This window comes from Haliotis rubra, unplaced genomic scaffold, assembly GCF_003918875.1.
Source record: "Haliotis rubra isolate DU_JTF1 unplaced genomic scaffold, ASM391887v1 Scf773, whole genome shotgun sequence".
In the NCBI taxonomy this organism is placed as follows: domain Eukaryota; kingdom Metazoa; phylum Mollusca; class Gastropoda; order Lepetellida; family Haliotidae; genus Haliotis; species Haliotis rubra.
In genome coordinates, this window is record NW_025767494.1 from 57,986 (window position 1) to 65,692 (window position 7,707).

Below are 7,707 nucleotides of genomic sequence, written 5' to 3' on the forward strand. Positions count from 1 at the left end.
GTCCCTTGATCCGTTTAACCATTGAACACTTCTTGCATCATTTTGTTCTCGATAGGGTGATGATAAGAAAGTATGAACATAGAAAAAACACGCCCCCAAAAATACATTCGTGAGACAAGTCTGTGTCGATGATCCCAGGTTTTGTGTGACGGGTGCAGAACGTCACTGGTATAGTTCTTAATTTACTTATCTACTCTCGATAATACAAATGAATGAGAGGGGAAAAGGGGAAAAGGGAGAAGTTCTGGGCGAGTCGAAGAGACCTGGAGAGGATACCAGAACAAAACATTTTGATATAGAGCGGAAGAAGTCAAAGTTCGAAATCTTCCTTCAGTCGGAATACTTCTGTTCAAGTTCTGAGTCAAGGCAGACGACATGAATAGAATACGTTATTTTATTGTTAATAACGCATTTTTAATTTGTTTGCTATGGTTCATATTGTTGACGATGCTTTTGTTTGAACCGCTTGTTACCATTGCTTTCGTTTTCATTTTCACTTGACTGCCCGTGAATCTTTTTGCTATAAACCAACGTTACGTTTTAATTTAATTTATTGGAAATTGAAGACGCCATTATTATATTAAGAATGTAAAAGCCGTAGTTCCTGATGCTGTTGGATACGCTTTCTTTTTAATTACTTTTGAACTTGTATCGCTAGTTCTTTTTCCTATTTCCTCATGCTCATGACATAGAATCATATTCATGCAATATAGCAGTCTCTTTGAGCCTACAAATCCTAAACAGTAGGTCTTGATGTTGTACACGGATATATTGTATTAGTTTTGAGGTTATGATGCGTGTGTATCCCCAGCTCTTTTTCATTATAATCATGACAGAGAATCATATTCATGTAATATGGCTGCAGCTCTATAAACATCACTTCCTTATGTTAAGATTTTGCATTCTTCTATTTGTACTTTTGTATGAACAGCTCCTTTTGCAGCGACACTTTAATAATCCAACAGAATTCACTTGATTTCTGAAGAACGTATTGCAATTTGTGGAACCTAACCGTATATATTGTAAAATTAGTTTATTTTGAGTTATGTTTTTAAAAAAACCAAATGTGCATGAACATAAATAGCTGGTGTTGATTTCCAAAGTATTGGTAAATTGTTCAGATCTGTTAAATTTTCGTTAACCCAATCTGTGTATAAACGTTCGTCATATCGCTTTAACACAACAGTAAGAACAATTCTACTTTATTGATGTGATACATGTTAAACCGATTGAAAAAGTTCATATGCTGTTTCTTTTAGACATATTGTCATTAAAGATGGTACACCTGTACATGTTTTGTGGCACGTGTACACTTGCGACTACCATTTCAGATGTTGATACAATCATGTTATGTTTCGAGAGAAATTGTCAGTAAAAAGAAGAAACCATCGTATTTGTTGAATTGTGTTTTGCAAAGTCAGTGGCAATTTAAATGGTTGTCATATAATACTAAATATTTTCGATGCATGAGATATTTTCTCCATGTATGGATAATATATAATTTAAAGTCCTATTCCATACTATCTTCCTGATTGAGATGGTCAGTCACCAAAACACTCTCAGACATATATTAACAAAAACTGGATATCAGAGAATCCGGTGAAAACACACCAAAACTATTTAGAAGTCACTGCCTACACAACATTTACAACACTGGAACAGGTGTTGTTATACCAAATCGGGATTCTAACCTCTGACTATCGGATCCCTGGAGCAATGGAACTCATATAGGAGTAAACAGAGCTCACAGCAACGCTTTAGAACCGTGAATCACATATATTGTACGTCTGTAGGATCAAAGAATTGTTTCTTTTGGTGTCGACTTAAGTTAACCGTTTTGGACGAAACGATGTACGGAGCAATGATCCCAGCAATGGTGCTGATGCAGTTCCCGAGGCCACTTAGTGTTCCAGAGAATTGCAGTGCGATGTCGACGTAGTGTACACTTTCACTTCTTCGAAAATATAACATATAATTAGGGCTCCTTGCCTCTAGGCAGGAGACCTATTGTAATCGTTCGGATTATTATTATTGTTGTTGTTTATTATTCCGCCGATTGTTGTACCTCCTAAACCAATGCTCCGAATCGCTTACAAAAAATCACACAGATGCCCACCGAGGTAAAGATATTCCCCTTAAACATCTCTAGGATCTAGGCCCAGTAGCAAAGGGGAGATAATTATTTTGAGTTATGTTTTTAAAAAAACCAAATGTGCATGAACATAAATAGCTGGTGTTGATTTCCAAAGTATTGGTAAATTGTTCAGATCTGTTACATTTTCGTTAACCCAATCTGTGTATGAAAGTTCGTCATATCGCTTTAACACAACAGTAAGAACAATTCTACTTTATTGATGTGATACATGTTAAACCGATTGAAAAAGTTCATATACTGTTTCTTTTAGACATATTATCATTAAAGATGGTACACCTGTACATGTTTTGTGGTACGTATACACTTGCGACTACCATTTCAGATGTTGATACAATCATGTTATGTTTCGAGAGAAATTGTCAGTAAAAAGAAGAAACCATCGTATTTGTTGAATTGTGTTTTGCAAAGTCAGTGGCAATTTAAATGGTTGTCATATAATATAAATATTTTCGATGCATGAGATATTTTCTCCATGTATGGATAATATATAAGTTAAAGTCCTATTCCATGCGATCTTCCTGATTGAGATGGTCAGTCACCAAAACACTCTCAGACACATATTAACAAAAACTGGATATCAGAGAATCCGGTGAAAACACAAAAACTAATTAGAAGTCACTGCCTACACAACATTTACAACACTGGAACAGGTGTTGTTATACCAAATCGGGATTCTAACCTCTGACTATCGGATCCCGGGAGCAATGGAACTCATATAGGAGTAAACAGAGCTCACAGCAACGCTTTAGAACCGTGAATCACATATATTGTACGTCTGTAGGATCAAAGAATTGTTTCTTTTGGTGTCGACTTAAGTTAACCGTTTTGGACGAAACGATGTACGGAGCAATGATCCCAGCAATGGTGCTGATGCAGTTCCCGAGGCCACTTAATTAGTGTTCCAGAGAATTGCGGTGCGATGTCGACGTAGTGTACACTTTCACTTCTTCGAAAATATAACATATAATTAGGGCTCCTTGCCTCTAGGCAGGAGACCTATTGTAATCGTTCGGATTATTATTATTGTTGTTGTTTATTATTCCGCCGATTGTTGTACCTCCTAAACCAATGCTCCGAATCGCTTACAAAAAATCACACAGATGCCCACCGAGGTAAAGATATTCCCCTTAAAATCTCTAGGATCTAGGCCCAGTAGCAAAGGGGAGATAATTCAAAATTAATTCCAAAATTTCAAAGTTTGACAGCAAATATCACAAGAACTAATTGTTCCAACACTTCCAAATCTCTTGTACAGATGCACAATCGAATTCCCAACAATGTTGCCTGGACGGGTCAAGTCGCTAAAATGTACCGTTTGGCAGTTATTTTTGTTTTCAGTTTTGGCCATGTTTTCAGCAGTTTTCTGAGTAGTTTGCTCCCAGAATGTGCTGAGCTGGAACCATCAGCTCTAGACATTCCAAACTTTCCATAACTGATGTCCAGTAACCATTATGCAAATTCTGCACAAAAAGTACCAGTATGATAGATAAAGTGTTGGTGATTCCAGAACACTAATTGTTTTGTCCGTAGACACAAGAACAACTTAGATACAGCCTTTTAAAGAGGGAACTATTTCTTCTCCAGAACTTAAAGAAGGTACATTATCCCCGCGACCCCGGCTGCATTTGGAAGATCCGCTCGCCTGTCAAAAACGTGTTCTGGCTCCGTTTTGGACGATTTGTTTCTAGCCCTCAAATACAATTCAAACACCCGTAACTCTCAAACCAACCGTCCGATTTCGACCAAAATGTACCTGTACAAGTGGACTATTAGTGTCGATTATAACTACTGATTGCAGTAATGTATCTCCAAAGACTAGCAGTGAAATGATTCATATTAACTAAAACTATTACAACTTTCATCAAATATGTGACAGACACAATAGGCTAGATAGAACTAAAGCCAAGGAGCCAACATCGTTGCTGGCAACTATATTTTTAACTGATGATGTCATTGAGAATTGGGAAAAAGTAGAAGGCCTTTGAGTGTGAGTGAGTGAGGTAGTATGTATGTACGCCGGGAGATTGGGGTAACATCTGAATGCTATGAAGAGCAAAGTAAATAATAACAAGAGACAATAAGAGGGGTATTCCCGACACTACACTATTGCTGAGGTCATCCATCACACGCAATGCCAATATAAAGGTATTATTAGCGTCTACGTTTGAACGTTTTTGTAGCTTTTTCGTGAAGGCTCGTCACCGCGAGCCTTCTTCTTGCCCAATCAAAGATTCGGATCGAATACCTCCATGGAACAAAGACAGGGATTACCTGGAGTATTGAGGAACTTCCTGGAAGCACGAACACTTAGCAGTTTCCTGGACACAAGACTGTCGAACACCCGCTGGTCAGCACCACGACACACCAGAACACCAGGTACGGCAACATGGAGTATAATCCATTCTGCAACATTATAATCTTTCACAATTTCAGTTCATGTTGGCGGTGCACATCTTGTATTGTAGCTCGACATGTACCTGAAAAGGTGCTGAAAGCATAGAGCCTGGGACCGATCCTTGTCGACCCCACTGGCAATTTTAGCCTCACTTAGATGTCGCAACCTGATACTGATGTCCTATAACACTGCTGTAAAACATCCACACCCAGCACAGAGCACCCATCCACATGGTGGGTAAATATAGAACAATTGGTAAAGATACCCCATATATGTCGTGTCACGTTACACAGAAAGAGATGTCTACTGGTATATATCCTACATATATATCATGTCACGTAACGCACACAGAACAAGTGGCATACATATAACATAATACAAGTCACGTAACACACAGAGAGGACAATGGGTATATATACCACATAAATATCATGTCACGTAACAAACAGAGAGGACAATTTGTATATATACCACATATATATCATGTCTCGTAACACACACAGAGAGGACAATTGGTTTATATACCAGATATATATCATGTCACGTAATAAACACAGAACGATTAGTACATATACCACATAAATATCATGTAACGTAACAAACACAGAGAGGACAATTTGTATATATACCACATATATATCATGTCTCGTAACACACACAGAGAGGACAATTGGTTTATATACCACATATATATCATGTCACGTAATAAACACAGGACAATTAGTATATATATCACATATATGTCATGTCACGTAACAGAGGACAATTTGTATATATATATACACATATATATCATGTCTCGTAACACACACAGAGAGGACAATTGGTTTATATACCAGATATATATCATGTCACGTAATAAACACAGGACAATTAGTATATATACCACATATATGTCATGTCACGTAACAAACACAGAGAGGACAATTTGTATATATACCACATATATATCATGTCTCGTAACACACACAGAGAGGACAATTGGTTTATATACCAGATATATATCATGTCACGTAATAAACACAGGACAATTAGTATATATACCACATATATGTCATGTCACGTAACAAATACAGAGAGGACAGAGGGACAATTTGTATATATACCACATATATATCATGTCTCGTAACACACACAGAGAGGACAATTGGTTTATATACCACATATATATCATGTCACGTAATAAACACAGGACAATTAGTATATATACCACATATATATCATGTAACGTAACAACACAGAGAGGACAATTTGTATATATACCACATATATATCATGTCTCGTAACACACACAGAGGACAATTGGTTTATATACCAGATATATATCATGTCACGTAATAAACACAGGACAATTAGTATATATACCACATATATGTCATGTCACGTAACAAACACAGAGAGGACAATTTGTATATATACCACATATATATCATGTCTCGTAACACACACAGAGAGGACAATTGGTTTATATACCAGATATATATCATGTCACGTAATAAACACAGGACAATTAGTATATATACCACATATATGTCATGTCACGTAACAAACACAGAGAGGACAATTGGTTTATGTACCACAAACATATCATGTCTCGTAACACACAAGAGGACAATCGGTACATATACAACATATATATCATATCATGTCACGTGACACACAGCGAACTGGAATATATACCACATATATACACTGATACACTGGGTAGAACATGCCAGCGGGTCAAGATCACGTTCAGTCAGTGGTCTACATACGCACACACGCACGCACGCACGCACATATATACAAACATATATACATACATACATACAGTTCACGCATACACACAAACATGCATCCATCCATCCATTCATCCATCACTCCATCCATCCAGACAGACAGACATACAGCCATCTTCGTTTATCCTCCTGATTGGTGTCAGCGACAACAGCAACACAATTGCAATCATTCGTGACCAACTCGTGTTATTCCGGGACAAGCCGAATAGTTGGAGTTTACGGAAAGGGGCGAGTGGTGACGAATGAATTGCAATGTATCTGACAGTGAATGGCAAACCTTTAAGCAGCAAGGACGACGTGGTTGACAATGATGTGGGCACGCATGCCAGACTACATTACGGGGTTCTCCTCGACATGGATCAAATGAAAATAGACTTTCTTGACATCATCCATCGGGAGAATTTGGGGTGATGTGTTCAGGCCCTGAATTATGGCCAATGTTTGGGCTTTGTCATGGCCCCAGAAGTGTTGTCATGAAGATTGTGGGTGGCCAGGAGATTCAGATGGAGGACTGGAACTCCTTCAGGGGGCGTCAACCCGGTGATGTCATGAAACTATTGCACACCTTGTGTTGTCCATGCCGACGTTCTCATATCATTGTAGCATTCTTGTCAACTGCCTAATTTGTACAAGGCCCATATACATTTGAAATCCATTGTACTTGGGGATAAATATTGTATAAAACATAGGATTTTATCTCGGAATGATATTCTCTTTATATTGTTCACAATTTGATTGCTTACAATATTATATTGAACTGTATGTGCACTCCTTCTGTCTATTTGCAATACATGTTTTATATTCGTATTTTATGTTGGTGCTTTTCAATAAGGCACAAGATTTTTGTTTGGAGTCGGTTAATATTTGTTCTAATTTCGATTATGTTCATAGAAATATACCTGAGTTTGTTTATAAGCAGCTGTGAATAATTAAGCGGGTTGACAAACATTCATGTTTTGCTATCGAATAAAATATTGAGAAATCAAAATAATGATAAAGAACAACCTACATTTATTCGCCACTCTAAATAAATGCGTCTACCCTGGTGCAGCATTGAGGTAAATTGTCGTAGACCTCGCAGTATTGCAGCTGAACTTGGAAGCCACTCCATGACCTCCTCTCGGTAAAAAAGGGGCGGTGAGTTAGCCTAGTGGTTAAAACGTTCGCTCATCACGCCGAAAACCCTGGTTCGATTCCCCATATGGCCACAATTTGTGAAGCCCATTTCTCGTATCCCCGCCGTGATATTGCTTAAATATTGCTAAAAGCGGCGTAAAACATACTCACTCACTCACTCACTCACCTCTCGGCAAGGTGTTGTTCTAGTCGTTGTCACATTGATATTTTACAAGACTTCGTTCACTAACTTTTGACTCACG